The sequence below is a fragment of the Elephas maximus genome, chromosome 6, assembly GCF_024166365.1.
Source record: "Elephas maximus indicus isolate mEleMax1 chromosome 6, mEleMax1 primary haplotype, whole genome shotgun sequence".
Classification (NCBI taxonomy): Eukaryota; Metazoa; Chordata; class Mammalia; order Proboscidea; family Elephantidae; genus Elephas; species Elephas maximus.
This window is the reverse complement of record NC_064824.1, coordinates 39,047,185-39,064,070: the sequence shown is the minus strand read 5'-3', so window position 1 is coordinate 39,064,070 and position 16,886 is coordinate 39,047,185. Positions and strand designations below refer to the sequence as shown.

Genomic DNA, 16,886 nt, shown 5'->3' with positions numbered 1-16,886 from the left:
TAGCCAGATACTTGTGCCTGCTCCGAACATCCCTATGCAGCCCTGCTCATCTAGGACAGTAGGTAAGAGTCTGTATCACACACCCGCTGACCAACAACCTGGATACCTATGTTGCACTCACACAAGAAAAGTGAACAGACTTCTGGGCTCACACACCTAGTAGTTACTCTGACCACCTGATGACAGGACATGAGAGCTCCAGAGTCACCAATAACCAAAGTAACTCACATCCTCAGCCTACTTGGGCATATTAAAACAAAACAAAAAAACTTCAGACACAGTAAACAAACATACAACAAATAAATATAACTTATTGATGTCTCAGAGACAACAGTCAATATCAAACCACATAAAGAAGCAGGTCAAGGCAGCTCCAGCAAGCAACCAAGATAAAGAGTCAGAAAGCCTTCTGGAGGAAGATAAGGTAACAGAAGTACCTGAGATAGAATTCAAAAGACTAATACACAGAGTTGTCCGAGAGTTCAGGAAGGCTATCAGGCAAAACTCAGACCAAACCAAGGAACACACAGATGAAGCAATAAAGGAATTCAGGAAAACAATACAAGAACAAAGTGACAAAATTAACAGGCTGATAGAATCCACACAGAGACAGCAACTACAAATCCAAAAGATTAACAATAAAATTTCAGAATTAGACAATGCAATAGAAAGTCATCGGAGCAGAATTGAGGCAATGGAAGTCAGAATTAGTGAGACTTAAGATAAAGCACTTGACACCAATGTATGTGAGGAAAAATCAGAAAAAAGAATTAAAGAAAAAAGGAAGAAACTCTAAGAATTACATGGGACAATATCAAGAGTAAAAACTTATGAGTGACTGAAGTACCAGAATTGGGGGGGGGGGGATAACAGAAAGCAAAGAGAGAATTGTTGAAGATTTGCTGGCAAAAAACCTCCTGATATCATGAAAGATTAGAAAATATCTATCCAAGAAGCTCAATGAACCCCATACAGGGCAAATCCCAAAAGAAAGTCACCAAGACATATCATAATCAAACTTACCAAAACCAAAGACAAAGATAGAATCTTGAGAGTGGTTAGGTATTAGCAAAAATCACCTACAAAGGAGAACCAATAAGAGTAAGCTCTGACTACTCAGCAGAAACCATTCAGGCAAGAAGGCAACGGGATGACATATATAAAGACTTGAAGGAAAATAATTGCAAGCCCAGAATTATGTATTCAGCAAAAATGTCTCTCAAATACAATGGTGAAATTAGGTCATTTCCACATAAACAGAAATTAAGGGAATTTGTAAAAGCAAACCAAAATAACAAGAAGTATTAAATGGGGTCCTCTAGTTAGAGAACCAACAATATCAGACAACAACCCAAGAGTAGAACACAGAACAGAATAACTAGTTATCAACCCAACAGGGAAGTTAAAAAAAACAAGTCAAAGCTAAAAGATTGAAAACAGGGAACCGGAGATGTCAAATATGTAAATGATAACAATGTCAAAACAAAAAAGTGAGAATAAACAGTGCAGTCAAAGAACTTCAATACGGAGAAGAAGCTAAGGTGATATCAAGAAATAAAAGATTGGTTTAAACTTAGAAAAATGGAGGCAAATTTTAAGGTAACAACAAAGGAAGCTAACAAACTATCCATCAAAATAAAAAACAAGAAAAACATAAAGACTCGGCAAGCACAAAATCAGCAATAATGAAAAAGATGAAAAGAAAATACGTGAAGGAAAATGACTCAGCAAAGAAAATTAAGTGGAACAAAGAAACTGTCAACACCAAAAAAAAAAAAAAAAAAACTCAAAATGACAGCAGTAACCTCATAAAAAAAATTTTTTTTTTTTTATGAGGTTAACCTGTCAATAATTACACTGAAAAGTAAATGGATTAAATGCACCAATAAAGAGACACAGGGTGGCAGAATGGTTAAAAAAAATACAATCTGTCTACATACTGACTACAAGAGACACCTTAGACTTCAAGACACAAACAAACTAAACTCAAAGAATGGAAAAAAATATATCAAGCAAACAGCAGCCAAAAAGGAGCAGGAATGGCAATATTAACCTCTGAGAAAATATACTTTAGGGAAAAATTCACCACAAAGGATAATGAAGGACACTCAACAATGATTGAAGGGTCACTACACAAGGAGAACATGACCATAATAAATATATACGCACCCAAATGACAGGGCTCCAAAATACATAAAAGAAACTCTAACAGCATTGAAAAGAGAAATAGACAGCTCCACAATAATAGCAGGAGACTTCAACACACTGCTTTCAATGAAGGATAGAACATCTAGAAAGAAACTCAAAAAAGATATGGAAGATCTCAATGCCACAATTAATCAACTTGACCTCATACACATACACAAAGCACTTCACCCAACAGCAGCCAAGTATACATTTTTTTTCCAAGAAACATGGAACATTCTCCAGAATATATCACATTTTAGGCCAAAAAGCAAGCCTTCGCAGAATCTAAAACATCAAAATATTACAAAGCATCTTTTCTGACCACAATGATATAAAAGTGAAAATCAACAGAAACAGCAAGGAAAAAACATCACATGCATGGAAACTGAACAACGTCTTGCTGAAAAACTACTTGGTTCTGGAAGAAATCAAGGATGGAATAAAAAAATTCATAGAATCAAATGAGAATGAAAACACATCTTACCAGGACCTTTGGGACACAGCAAAAGCTGTGCTTAGAGGTCAATTTATACCAATAAATGCACACAACCAAAAAGAAGAAAGGGCCAAAATCAAAACATTATCCCTACAACTCAAACAAGTAGAAAGAGAGCAGCAAAAGGAGCCCTTGAGCACAAGAAGAAGGAAATAATAAAGATTAGGGCAGAAATAAAAGAAATAGAGAACAGAAAAACAATTGAAAGAGTCAGCAAGAACAAAACTTGATTCTTCAAAAAGATCAACAAAATCAACAAACCATTGGTCAAACCGACAAAAGAAAAACAGGAGAGCAAGCAAATGACCTGAATAAGAAATGAGATGGGTGATATCACAACAGACCCAAATGAAATAAAAAGGATCATAACAGAATTCTACAAAAACTTGTACTCCAACAAATTTGAAAACCTAGGGGAAATGGACAAATTTCTACAAACATACTACCTACACAAACTGAGGTAGAAAAACTAAATAAATCCATAACAAAAGAAGAGATTGAAGAGGTAATTAAGAAAAAAAAAAAAAAACTCCCTACAAAAAAAAAGCCCTGGTGGGGACAGATTCACTGGAGAATTCTACCGAACTTTCAGAGAAGAGTTAACACCACTAATGCTAATGTATTTCAGAGCATAGAAGAGGAAGGAATACTCCTGAACTCATTCTATGATGCCAGCATAACATTGATACTAAATCCAGGTAAAGAGATCACAAAAAAAAGAAAATTACAGACCAATAATCCTCATGAACATAGACACAAGAATCCTTAACAAAATTCTAGCCAATAGAATTCAACAGCAGATCAAAAAAATAATTCATCATGACCAAGTGGGATTCATACCAAGTATGCAGGAAAGGTTCAACATTAGAAAATCAATCAACGTAATCCATCACATAAATAAAACAAAAGAACCACATGATCTTATCAATTGATACAGAAAAGGCATTTGACAAAGTCCAACACCCATTCCTAATAAAAACTCTCAGCAAAATAGAAACAGAAGGGAAATTTCTCAACATAATAAAGGGCATTTATACAAAGCAACAAGCAACAGCCAACATCATTCTAAACAGAGAGACTGAAAGGATTCCCCTTTAGAAAAGGAACCAGACAAGGATACCCTTTATCACTACTCTTATTCAGTACGGTGCCAGAGGTCCTAGCAAGAGCAATAAGCCAAGAAAAAGAAATAAAGAGCATCCAAACTGGTAAGGAAGAAGTAAAAGCATCCCTATTCGCAGATGATATGATCTTATACACAGAAAACCTCAAAAATCCACAAGAAAACTACTGGAACTAATAGAAGATTTTAGCAAAGTATCAGGATACAAAATAAACATACAAAAATCAGTTGAATTCCTCTACGTCAACAAAGAGAACTTCAAAAAGGAAATCACCAAATCAATACAATTTACAATAGCCCCCAAGAAGATAAAGTACTTAGGAATACATCTAACCAGAGACGTAAAAGATCTATACAAAGGAAACTACAAAACACTACTGCAAAAAAAAAAAAAAAAAACAACAACAACAGAAGAGACCTACACGAGCAGAAAAACATACGATGCTCATGGATAGGAAGACACAACAATGTGAAAATGTCAATTCTACCCAAAGCAATCTATAAAACTAAAAACCAAACCCAGTGCTGTCGAGTCAATTCCAACCCATAGCGACCCTGTAGGACAGTGCAGAACTGCCCGATAGAGTTTCCAAGGAGCACCTGGTGGATTCAAACTGCCAACCCTTTGGTTAGCAGCTGTAGCAGTTAACAACTACGCCACCAGGGTTTCCAAATGCAATTCCGATCCAAATAAATCAACTTCATATGGAAAGTGCAGAGGCCTTGGATAAGTAAGTAAAGCATTACTGAAGAAGAACAAAGTGGGAGGACTCACAGCACCTGATTTTAAAATCTATTGTACTGCCGTGGTAGTCAAAACAGCCTGATACTGGTACAACCACAGATACATAGACAAATGGAACAGGATTGAGAGCCCAGACGTAAATCCATCCACCTATGAACAGCTGATATTTGACAAAGGCCCAAAGTCCATTAAATGGGGAAAAAATACTCTTTAGCAAATGGTTCTGGCATAACTAGTCCATCTGTAAAAAAATGAAACAGGATCCATACTTCACACCATAACGCAAAAACTAACTCAAAGTGAAACAAAGACCTAAATATAAGATCTAAAATGATAAAGATCGTGGGAAAAAAATAGGGACAATCCTAGGAGCCCTAATACATGGGATAAATAGTATACAAACAATAACTAACAATGTACAAACACCAGAAGAGAAAGTAGATAACTGGAGCTCCTAAAAATCAAACACGTTCGTCAAAAGATTTCACCAAAAGAATAGAGAATCTACAGACTGGGAAAAAAATTTTGATTACGACATATCTGATAAGGGTCTAATCTCTAAAATCTACAAGATACTGCAACACCTCAACAACAAAAAGACAAATAATCCAATTAGAAAATGGGCAAAGTACACAAAAAGACACTTCACCAAAGAAGACATTGAGGTGGCTAACAGATACCTGAGGAAATGCTCTCAATAATTAGCCATTAGACAAATACAAATAAAAAGTATAATCAGATACTATCTCACTTCAACAAGGCTGACACTAATTCAAAAAAACACAAAATAACAAATGTGGGACAGACTGGAACTCTTATGCACTGCTGGGGGGAATATGAAATGGTACAACCACTTTGGAAAACAATTTGGCACTTCCTTAAAAAGCTAGAAGTAGAAATACCATAGTCTAGCAATCCCACTCCTAGGAATATTATACCCAAGAGAAATAAGAGCTGTTACATGAATAGACATACGCACACCCATGTTCATTGCAGCACCATTCACAATAGCAAAAAGATGAAAACAACTTAAATGCCTATCAACAGACAAATGGATAAACAAATTATGGTACATACACACAATGGAACATAAAGAACAATAAAGAATCCCCAAAACATCTCACAACATGGATGACTCTGGAGGGCATTATGTTGAGTGAAATTAGTCAGTCACAAAAGGACAAATATTGTATGAGGCCATAATTATAAGAACTCAAGAAAAGGCTTAAACACAGAAAAAAAAAGCATTCTTTGTTGGTTAGGAGGGTGGGGAGGGAAAGGCAGGGGACGCCACTAACCAGATAGTAGACAAGGGTCAACTTCAGTGAAGGGAAGGGCAACTAACACACAACACAGTCAGCACAACTGGACCAAAGCAAAAGCTAAGAAGTTTCCTGGACAGATCCAAACACTTTAAGGGACAGAGCTGCTGGGGCTGGGGCCTGGGGACCATAGCTTAGGGGGACATCTATGTCAATTGGCATAACAAAGTTTATTAAGAAAATGTTCTACATCCCACTTGGGTGAGTGGTGTCTGGGGTCTTAAAAGCTTACTATTGGCTGTCGAAGATACATCAATTGGTCACATCCCAGTTGGAGTAAAGGAGAATGAAGAAAACCAAAGACACAAGGAAAATATTAGCCCAAAAGACTAAAGGACCAAATGAATCAGAGACTCTACCAGCCTGAGACCAGAACTAGATGATCCCTGGCTACCACCAATGACTGACCTGACAAGGAACACAACAGAGTCCTGGACAGAGCTGGAGAAAAAGGTAGAACAGAACTCAAATTCATATAAAAAGACCAGACTTAATGGTTTGACAGAGACTGGAGAAAATTCTGAAACTATGGCCTCTGGACACACTGTTAACCCAGAACTGAAGCCGTTCCTGAAGCCCGTTCTTCAGACAAAGGTAATACAGGACTATAAAACAAAAAATAATACACATGAGGAGTGTGCTTCTTAGTTCAATCAGATATAAGAGATCAAATGGGCAGCTTCTGTCCAAAAGCAGGCCGGAAGGGACAGGAACTGGTGGAATGGACACAGGGAACCCAGCGTGGAAAGGGAGTGTGCTGTCACATTGTAAGGATTGCAACTAATGTCACAAAACAGTATGTGTGTAAGTTTTTGTATGGGAAATTAACTTAAGCTATAAACTTTCACCTAAAGCACACACACACACACAAATAGGAATAAATTGGTGCCAAGAAAGACAAATAAATAAATAAATGTAATGTAGAATCCTGGATGAGATCCTGGATCTGAAAAGACATTAGGCAAATACTGAAGAAATCTGAATTAACTTTAGTTAATAATAATGAATCAATATTGGTTCATTAACTGCAACAAACTTTAAGATGTTAATAATAGGGAAACTAGGTGTGGGGTATATGAGAACTCTCTGTACTAAATCTCAATTTTTTTTTTGTACATCTAAAACTGTCCTAAAATAATGTTTTTTTTTTTTTTTCTTCTTCTTTTTTAAGGAAAAAAAAAGAGAGAGGACGAGAAGGAGAGAAAATGGTGTCCGCAGATTACAGTACCTACAGCCAAGCTGCAGCCCAGGAGGCCAACAGTGCTTCTACCGGCCAGCCCACTCAAGGATATGCACAGACCACGCATGCATATGGGCAACAAAGTTATGGAATCTATGGATAGCCCACTGATGTCAGCCATACCCAGCCTCAGACCACAGCAACCTATGGGCTGATCGCCTATGCAGCTTCTTACGGACAGCCTCCTACTGGTTATACCACTCTGGTTATCCCCCAAGAGTACAGCCAGCCTGTTCAGGGGTATGGCATCTGTGCATATGACAGCACTATTGCTACAGTGACCACCACCCAGGCCTCCTATGCAGCTCAGTCAACATATGGCACTCAGCCTGCCTACCCGGCATATGGGCCGCAGCCACTGCACCTGCAAGACTGCTGCTTGGTAGCAAGTCTGCTGAAACTAGCCAACCTCAGTTTAGCACAGGAGTTTACAACCACCCCAGCATGGGGTATGGACAGAATAACTGCAGTTATCCCCAGGTAGCTGGGACCTACCCCATGTAGCCAGTCACTCTACCTCCATCCTATCCTCCTACCAGCTATTCCTCTTCACAACTGACTAGCCCAGGAGTTACTCTCAGCAGAACACCTATGGGCAGCTGAGCAGCTATGGACAGCAGAGTAGCTATGGGCAACACAGCAGCTATGGGCAGCAGTTGCCCACTAGTTATCCACACCCCCCTGCCCCTTTCCAAACTACATTCTACAGCCAGACTCTAGTCAATATAACCAACAGAGCAGCAGCTAGGGGAGCAGAGTTCATTCCTATAGGACTACCTCAGTAGCATGGATGTCTATGGGCAGGAATTTGGAGGATTTTACAGACCAAAAGGGAACCAAAGCATGAGTGGCCATGATAACCATGGCAGGGGAAGAGGGGGATTTGATCGTGGACACATGAGCAGGGGTGGGTGGTGAGGAAGACGTGATGGAATGGGCAGCGCTAGAGAGCAAGGTGGCTTCCATAAACCTGGTGGACCCATGGACGAAGGACTAGATCTTGATTTATGCCCACCTGTAGATATGGATGAAGACTCTGACAACAGTGCGATTTACGTGCAAGGATTAAATGACAATGTGACTTTAAATGATCTGATGGACTTCTTTAAGCAGTGAGGGGTTAAGACAAAAAAGAGAACTGGGCAACCCATGATCCGTATCTGCCTGGGCGAAGAAACCGAGAAGCACAAAGGCCATGCCACAGTGTCCTATGAAGACCCAGGCTCCCATGGAGTACACTGATGGGGAAGATTTCCAAGGCAACAAGCTTAAAGGCTCTCTTGCTGGAAAAAGCCTCCCATGAATAGCATGTGGGGCAGAATGCCACCCCGTGAGGGCAGAGAGATGCCAATGCCACTCTGTGGAGGTCCAGGGGGCCCAGGAGGCCCTGGGGGACCCATGGGTTGCATGGGAGGCCATGAGGAAGACAGAGGAGGCAACCCCCCAAAAGAGCCAAGGGGTTCCCAAGGGAACCCAACTGGAGGAGGAAATGTCCAGAACTGAGCTGGAGACTGGTAGCACTCCAATCCGGGTTGTGAAAACCAGGAGTTCACCTGGAGAATAGAATGCAACCTGAATCCTGAACGCTTCCTCATGCCACCCTTCCTGCCCCAGGTGGTAACCATGGCATGCTCAGGGAAGGGGGATGGCCTCACGGACCTTGGCGGTCCTGGTGGAATATTCAGAGGTGGCCGTGGTAGAGACAAAGGTAGCTTCTGTGGTGGCCAGGTGGACCAAGGTGGCTTTGGTGGAGGAAAACAAGGCAGACGCCGAGGACCTGGGAAAATGCATAAAGGCGAGCACCGCCAGGAACGCAGAGGCAGCCCCTGCTAGACAAGACCTCACAGAGCTGCACTGACTACCAGATTTATTTTTTAAACCGGAAAATGTTTTAAATTTATAATTCCGTATTTACAATGTTGACCACATTATAACATTATGATTATTACTTGTCTGTACTTAGTACTTTTCACTGTTCTAGGAGAAACATTAAACAAGTTAAATGGTAGTGTGCCAAGTCTTTATCTTTTACTTTGTTTTTCCCTTTTAAAGATAAGATGGTTAAGACTAAACCAACGGGAACCCCTTGTGAGCATGCTCAGTGTCATGGAGAACCAAGAAGGCCTCTAACTCTAACAATGTTAATGGTTGTGATTTCTTTTTTTTTAAGTAAAATTCCAAATGATTATAAAAGAAGAATGAAAAGACAACCCTCCACTCCCCCACCACCCCCAGTCCGATGTAATCTTCACAATATGAAAGACCAGCAAGATTTTAAACCTTGGAGCCTATGCTTTTCATGTACCCGCAAATGACAATTTGTTATTAAATGTACTCTTGCCAGAAGCCCTTGTGGTGTAGTGGTTAGGAGCTCAGGCTGCTAACAAAAAGATTGGCAGTTCCAGCCCACTAGCCTCTCCTTGGAAACCCTATGGGGCAGTCCTACTCTGTCCTACAGTGTTGCTATGAGTCAGAATTGACAGGACACCAATTTTTTTTTTTTAATACTCTTGGCAGCATACAGCTCTAACAAAACACAGGGAAGAGGGTGCTAAGGGCTGAAAGAAAAATATGAGAACCAACCTTATGGATAGGTGGTTTCTATAAGACTTCAATGGAGCCACCTGTCCTCAAATTGCGTATGCGCTAGGGGAAAGAGGAAGCAAGAGAGCTGGTCATGGTGTGACGTGATGAGCCCTCTCGCTTCAAAGAGATCTCTAAAAGCTCTGGCACCCGAAGAAGAGGGAAGGGAAACTCCAAAACAAATGAGCCAAGATTTTTCATCATATCCATTAGGTGTCCAGTTAGATTCCTTTTTTTTTTTTTAAAGAAAGAATGGTAACATTTTTTACACCTTCAGGATGAAACAGCAAACTATATCCATTACTGTAATATAACCATTATGAGAATATTAAGGAGAATGACTTTTTAACTACATCAATAAAAGTTCCTCTTCCCCATTGTGACTGCTCCCTCTTTTTAACTCTTATAAACACCTGGAACTAGTTTATTTTGCACTTGGTCTCTGTAGAATAAGTCATAAACGAACTTTGTCTCACAGAGCTGCCCTTCAGACAACTTACACCCCGTTCACTCATCTGGGTGATGATATCCTTTGCAGACTCCGCAGTTGTGGATATTTCAGATTAATTTTCCTCTTCTCCTTTCTTCCTTCTTCCCCTCCCTCCTTCCCTCCTTTCCTCCCTTCCTTCCTTCCTTTTTTCCTTTCTTCCTCCTTTTCTCCCTCCCTCCCTCCCTCCCTCCCTCTCTTCTCTGTCTTTCTTTCTCTTTTTCCCCCTTTCTCTGTCTCAGCATTGCCAGAAAGGCTTGTTTTCTTGGAGAAAAGAGGGCATGGAGTTAGTAATGTGAGAAAGATCACTGGGACATAAGGTTGGGAACAGCCATCTCCTGTCTTCATATTTGCCCACTGCACCTTCACTCCCTCCAAATGACTATGAGGAAAAGTAGCAATGATATCTTTAGGGGAGGATAGAGAAGATGTATAGAATTCAAGTGACAGCAGTAAGCTTCATGCTGATATTTAAAAAAAAAAAAAAAATTTTTTTTATCAGCGGTAAAGACCTTTTTTTTAAAATAATTTTTATTGTGCTTTAAGTGAATGTTTACAAATCAAGTCAGTCTGTCACATATAAGCTTATATACACCTTATTCCATACTCCCACTTAATCTCCCCCTAATGAGTCAGCCCGCTCCCTCCTTCCAGTCTCTCCTTTCGTGACGATTTTGCCAGTTTCTAACCCTCTCTACCCTCCTATCTCCCCTCCAGACAGGAGATGCCAACACAATCTCAAGTGTCGACCTGATACAAGTAGCTCACTCTTCATTGGCATCTCTCTACAACCCATTGTCCAGTCCCTTCCATGTCTGATGAGCTGTCTTCGGGAATGGTCCCTGTCCTGGGTCAACAGAACCTTTGGGGACCATGACTGCCGGGATTCCTCTAGTCTCAGTCAGACCATTAAGTCTGGTCTTTTTATGAGAATTTGGGGTCTGCATCCCACTGTTCTCCTGCTCCCTCAGGGGTTCTCTGTTGCGCTCCCTGTCAGGGCAGTCATCGGTTGTGGCCGGGCACCATCTAGTTCTCCTGGTCTCAGGATGATGTAAGTCTCTGGTTCATGTGGCCCTTTCTGTCTCTTGGGCTCATAGTTGTCGTGTGACCTTGGTGTTCTTCATTCTCCTTTGACTCATGTGGGTTGAGAACAATTGATGCATCTTAGATGGCCGCTTGTTAGCATTTAAGACCCCAGATGCCACATTTCAAAGTGGGATGCAGAATGTTTTCATAATAGAATTATTTGGCCAAATTGACTTAGAAGTCCCCTTAAGCCATAGTCCCCAAACCCCCGCCCTTGCTCCGCTGACCTTTGAAGCATTCAATTTATCCTGGAAATTTCTTTGCTTTTGGTCCAGTCCAGTTGAGCTGACCTTCCCTGTATTGAGTATTGTCCTTCCCTTCACCTAAAGTAGTTCTTCTCTACTAACTAATCAGTAAATAACCCTCTCCCACCCTCCCTCCCTCCCCCCCTCGTAACCACAAAAGTATGTGTTCTTCTCAGTTTATACTATTTCTCAAGATCTTATAGTAGTGGTCTTATATAATATTTGTCTTTTTCCCTCTGACTAATTTCACTCAACATAATGCCTTCCAGGTTCCTCCATGTTATGCAATGTTTCACAGATTCGTCATTGTTCTCTATCGATGCGTAGTATTCCATTGTGTGAATATACCATAATTTATTTAACCATTCATCCATTGACGGACACCTTGGTTGCTTCCAGCTTTTTGCTATTGTAAACAGAGCTGCAATAAACATCGGTGTGCATATATCTGATTGTGTAAAGGCTCTTATTTCTCTAGGGTTTATTCCGAGGAGCGGAATTTCTGGGTTGTATGGTAGTTCTATTTCTAACTTTTTAAGAAAACGCCAGATAGATTTCCAAAGTTGTTGTACCATTTTACATTCCCACCAGCAGTGTATAAGAGTTCCAATCTCTCCGCAGCCTCTCCAACATTTATTATTTTGCGTTTTTTGGATTAATGCCAGCCTTGTTGGAGTGAGATGGAATCTCATCGTAGTTTTAATTTGCATTTCTCTAATGGCTAATGATCGAGAGCATTTTCTCATGTATCTGTTAGCTGCCTGAATATCTTCTTTAGTGAAGTGCGTGTTCATATCCTTTGCCCACTTCTTGATTGGGTTGCTTGTCTTTTTGTGGTTAAGTTTTAACACAATCATATAGATTTTAGAGATCAGGCACTGGTCGGAGATGTCATAGCTGAAAATTCTTTCCCAGTCTGTAGGTGGTCTTTTTACTCTTTTGGTGAAGTCTTTAGATGAGCATAGGTGTGTGATTTTTAGGAGCTCCCAGTTATCTGGTTTCTCTTGGTCATTTTTGGTAATGTTTTGTATTCTGTTTATGCCTTGTTTTAGGGCTCCTAATGTTGTCCCTATTTTTTCTTCCATGATCTTTATCGTTTTAGGCTTTATGTTTAGGTCTTTGATCCACTTGGAGTTAGTTTTTGTGCATGGTGTGAGGTATGGGTCCTGTTTCATTTTTTTGCAAATGGATATCCAGTTATGCCAGCACCATTTGTTAAAAAGACTATCTTTTCCCCAATTAACTGACACTGGGCCTTTGTTAAATATCAGCTGCTCATATGTGGATGGATTTATATCTGGATTCTCAATTCTGTTCCATTGGTCTGTGTGCCTGTTGTTGTACCAACACCAGGCTGTTTTGACTACTGTGGCTGTATAATATCTTCTAAAACCAGGTAGAGTGAGGCCTCCCACTTTCCTTTTCTTTTTCAGTAATGCTTTGCTTATCCGGGGCTTCTTTCCCTTCCATATGAAGTTGGTGATTTGTTTCTCCATCACATTAAAAAATGTCATTGGAATTTGGATCGGAAGTGCATTGTATGTATAGATGGCTTTTGGTGGAATAGACATTTTTACTATGTTAAGTCTTCCTATCCATGAGCAAGGTATGTTTTTCCACTTATGTAGGTCCTTTTTAGTTTCTTGCACTAGTACTTTGTAGTTTTCTTTGTATAGGACTTTTACATCTTTGGTAAGATTTATTCCTAAGTATTTTATCTTCTGGGGGGCTACTGTGGATGGTATTGATTTGGTGATTTCCTGTTTGATATTCTTTTTGTTGATGTAGAGGAATCCAAGTGATTTTTGTATGTTTATCTTATAACCTGAGATTCTACCAAACTCTTCTATTAGTTTCAGTAGTTTTCTGGGGGATTCCTTAGGGTTTTCTGTGTATAAGATCATGTCATCTGCAAATAGAGATAATTTTACTTCCTCCTTGCCGATCTGGATACCCTTTATTTCTTTGTCTAGCCTAATTGCCCTGGCTAGGACTTCTAGCACAATGTTGAATAAGAGCGGTGATAAAGGGCATCCTTGTCTGGTTCCCATTCTCAAGGGAAATGCTTTCAGGGTCTCTCCATTTAGAATGATGTTGGCTGTTGGCTTTGTATAGATGCCCTTTATTATCTTGAGGAATTTTCCTTCAATTCCTATTTTGGTAAGAGTTTTTATCATAAATGGGTGTTGGACTTTGTCAAATGCCTTTTCTGCATCAATTGATAAGATCATGTGGTTTTTGTCTTTTATTTTGTCTTTTATTTATATAGTGGATTACATTAATGGTTTTTCTAATATTAAACCAGCCTTGCATACCTGGTATTAATCCTACTTGGTTGTGGTGGATTATTTTTTTTTGATATGTTGTTGAATTCTATTGGCTAGAATTTTGTTGAGGATTTTCGCATCTATGTTCATGAGGGATATAGGTCTGTAAGTTTCTTTTTTTGTGGTGTCTTTACCTGGTTTTGGTATCAGGGATATGGTGGCTTCATAGAATGAGTTAGGTAGTATCCCGTCATTTTCTATGCTTGGAAATACCTTTAGTAGTAGTGGTGTTAACTCTTCTCTGAAAGTTTGGTAGAACTCTGCAGTGAAGCCATCCGGGCCGGGGCTTTTTTTTTTGGGAGTTTTTTGATTACCTTTTCAATCTCTTTTTTTGTTATTGGTCTATTTAGTTGTTCTACTTCTGATTGTTAGTTAGGTACATAGTGTTTTCCTAGGAATTCATCCATTTCTTCCAGGCTTGCAAATTTGTTAGAGTACAGTTTTTTATAATAATCTGATTATTATGATAATATCATAATAATATGATTCTTTTAATTTCAGTTGGGTCTGTTGTGATGTGGCCCATCTCGTTTCTTATTCAGGTTATTTGTTTCCTTTCCTGTATTTCTTTAGTCAGTCTGGCCAATGGTTTATCAATTTTGTTAATTTTTTCAAAGAACCAGCTTATGCCTTTGTTAATTCTTTCAATTGTTTTTCTGTTCTCTAATTCATTTAGTTCAGCTCTAATTTTTCTTATTTGTTTTCTTCTGGTGCCTGATGGATTCTTTTGTTGCTCGCTTTCTATTTGTTCAAGTTGTAGGGACAGTTCTCTGATATTGGCTCTTTCTTCTTTATGTATGTGTGCATTTATCGATATAAATTGACCTCTGAGCACTGCTTTTGCTGTGTCCCAGAGGTTTTGATAGGAAGTATTTTCATTCTCGTTGCAGTCTATGAATTTCTTTATTCCCTCCTTAATGTCTTCTATAACCCAGTCTTTTTTGAGCAGGGTATTGTTCAGTGTCCAAGTATTTGATTTCTTTTCCCTAATTTTTCTCTTATTGATTTCCACTTTTATGGCCTTGTAGTCTGAGAAGATGCTTTGTAATATTTCGATGTTTTGGACTCTGCAAAGGTTTGTTTTATGACCTAAAATGTGATCTATTCTAGAGAATGTCCCATGTGCACTAGAAAAAAAAGTATATTTTGTAGCTGTTGGGTGGAGTGTTCTGTATAAGTCTATGAGGTCAAGTTGGTTGATTGTAGTGATTAGGTGTTCCGTGTCTCTATTGAGCTTCTTACTGGAAGTCCTGTCCTTCTCTGAAAGTGGTGTGTTGAAGTCTCCTGCTGTAATTGTGGAGGTGTCTAACTCACGTTTCAGTTCTGTTATAGTTTGTTTTATGTATCTTGCAGCCCTGTCATTGGGTGCATAAGTATTTAATATGTTTGTATCTTCCTGGTCAATTGTCCCTTTAATCATTATGTAGTGTCCTTCTTTATCCTTTGTGGTGGATTTAACTTTAAATCTGTTTTGTCAGAAATTAATATTGCTACTCCTGTTCTTTTTTTGCTTGTTGTTTGCTTGATATATTTTTTTCCATCCTTCGAATCTTAGTTTGCTTGTGTCTCTAAGTTTAAGGTGTGTCTCTTGTAGGCAGCACATAGACGGATTGTGTTTCTTTATCCAGTTTTAGACTCTCTGTCTCTTTATTGGTGCATTTAGCCCATTTACATTCAGTGAAATTATAGATAAGTATATTTTTTTTTTATATGTTTAGTGCTGTCACTTTGATATCTTTTTGTGTATGTTGTTGACAATTTCATTTTTCCACTTACTTTTTTGTGCTGAGACGTTTTTCTTTGTAAATTGTGTGCTCCTCATTTTCATAGTAGTTGAATTTATGTTTGCTAAGTCGTTATGTTTTTCTTGGTTTTTATTTTTAGTTATGGACTTGTTATACCTCTTTGTGGTTACCTTAATATTTACCCCTATTTTTCTAAGTAAAAACCTAACTTGTATTGTCCTATATCGCCTTGTTTCCCTCACCATATGGCAGTTCTATGCCACCTGTATTTAGTCCCTCTTTTTGATTATTGTGATCTGTTACATGTTGACTTCAATGATTCCCTGTTTTGAGCTTTTTTTTCTTTTTAAAATTAATCTTAATTTGTTTTTGTGATTTCCCTATTTGAGTTGATATCAGGATGTTCTGTTTTGTGACCTTGTGTTGTGCTGGTATCTTACATTATAGATTTTCTGACCAAACAATTTTCTTTAGTATTTCTTGTAGCTTTGGTTTGGTTTTTGCAAATTCTCTAAGCTTCTGTTTATCGGTAAATGTTTTAATTTCATCTTCATATTTGAGAGAGAGTTTTGCTGGATATATGATCCTTGGCTGGCAGTTTTGCTCCTTCAGTGCTTTGTATATGTCATCCCATTGCCTTCTTGACTGCATGGTTTCTGCTGAGTAGTCTGAACTTATTCTTATTGATTCTCCTTTGTAGGAGACCTTTCTTTTATTCCTGGCTGCTCTTAAAATTTTCTCTTTATCTTTGGTTTTAGCAAGTTTGGTGATAATATGTCTTGGTGCTTTTCTTTTTGGATCAATCTTATATGGGGTTCGATGAGCATCTTGGATAGATATCCTTTCATTTTTCATCATGTCAGGGAAGTTTTCTGCCAACAGATCTTCAACTATTCTCTCTGTATTTTCTGTTATCCTTCCCTGTTCTGGGACTCCACTCACACGGAAGTTATTCTTCTTGATAGAGTCCCACATGATTCTTAGGGTTTCTTCATTTTTTAAAATTCTTTTATCTGATTTGTTTTCAGCTATATTCGTGTCAATTCCCTTGTCCTCCAGATCCTCCACTCTCTGCATTCCAATTGCTTGAGTCTGCTCCTCTGACTTCCTATTGAGTTGTCTAATGCTGTAATTTTACTGTTAATCTTTTGGATTTCTGAATGCTGTCTCTCTATGTATTCTTGTAACTTATTAATTTTTCCATGATTTTCTTGAATAATCTTTTTGATTTCTTCAACTGCTTTATCAGTGTGTTCCTTGGCTTTTTCTGTAGGTTGCGTTATTTCATTTCTGAGGTCAT

General features: G+C 38.9%; 1 protein-coding gene and 1 pseudogene across 1 annotated transcript in view; one reads left to right on the top strand and one right to left on the bottom strand.

Moving 5' to 3' along the window:
- Window positions 1-16,886, bottom strand: part of KYNU (kynureninase) — a 158,245-nt gene that overhangs the window by 112,355 nt on the left and 29,004 nt on the right. The window lies entirely within an intron of this gene.
- On the top strand, window positions 7,079-8,946 carry LOC126077882 (RNA-binding protein EWS-like; annotated as a pseudogene).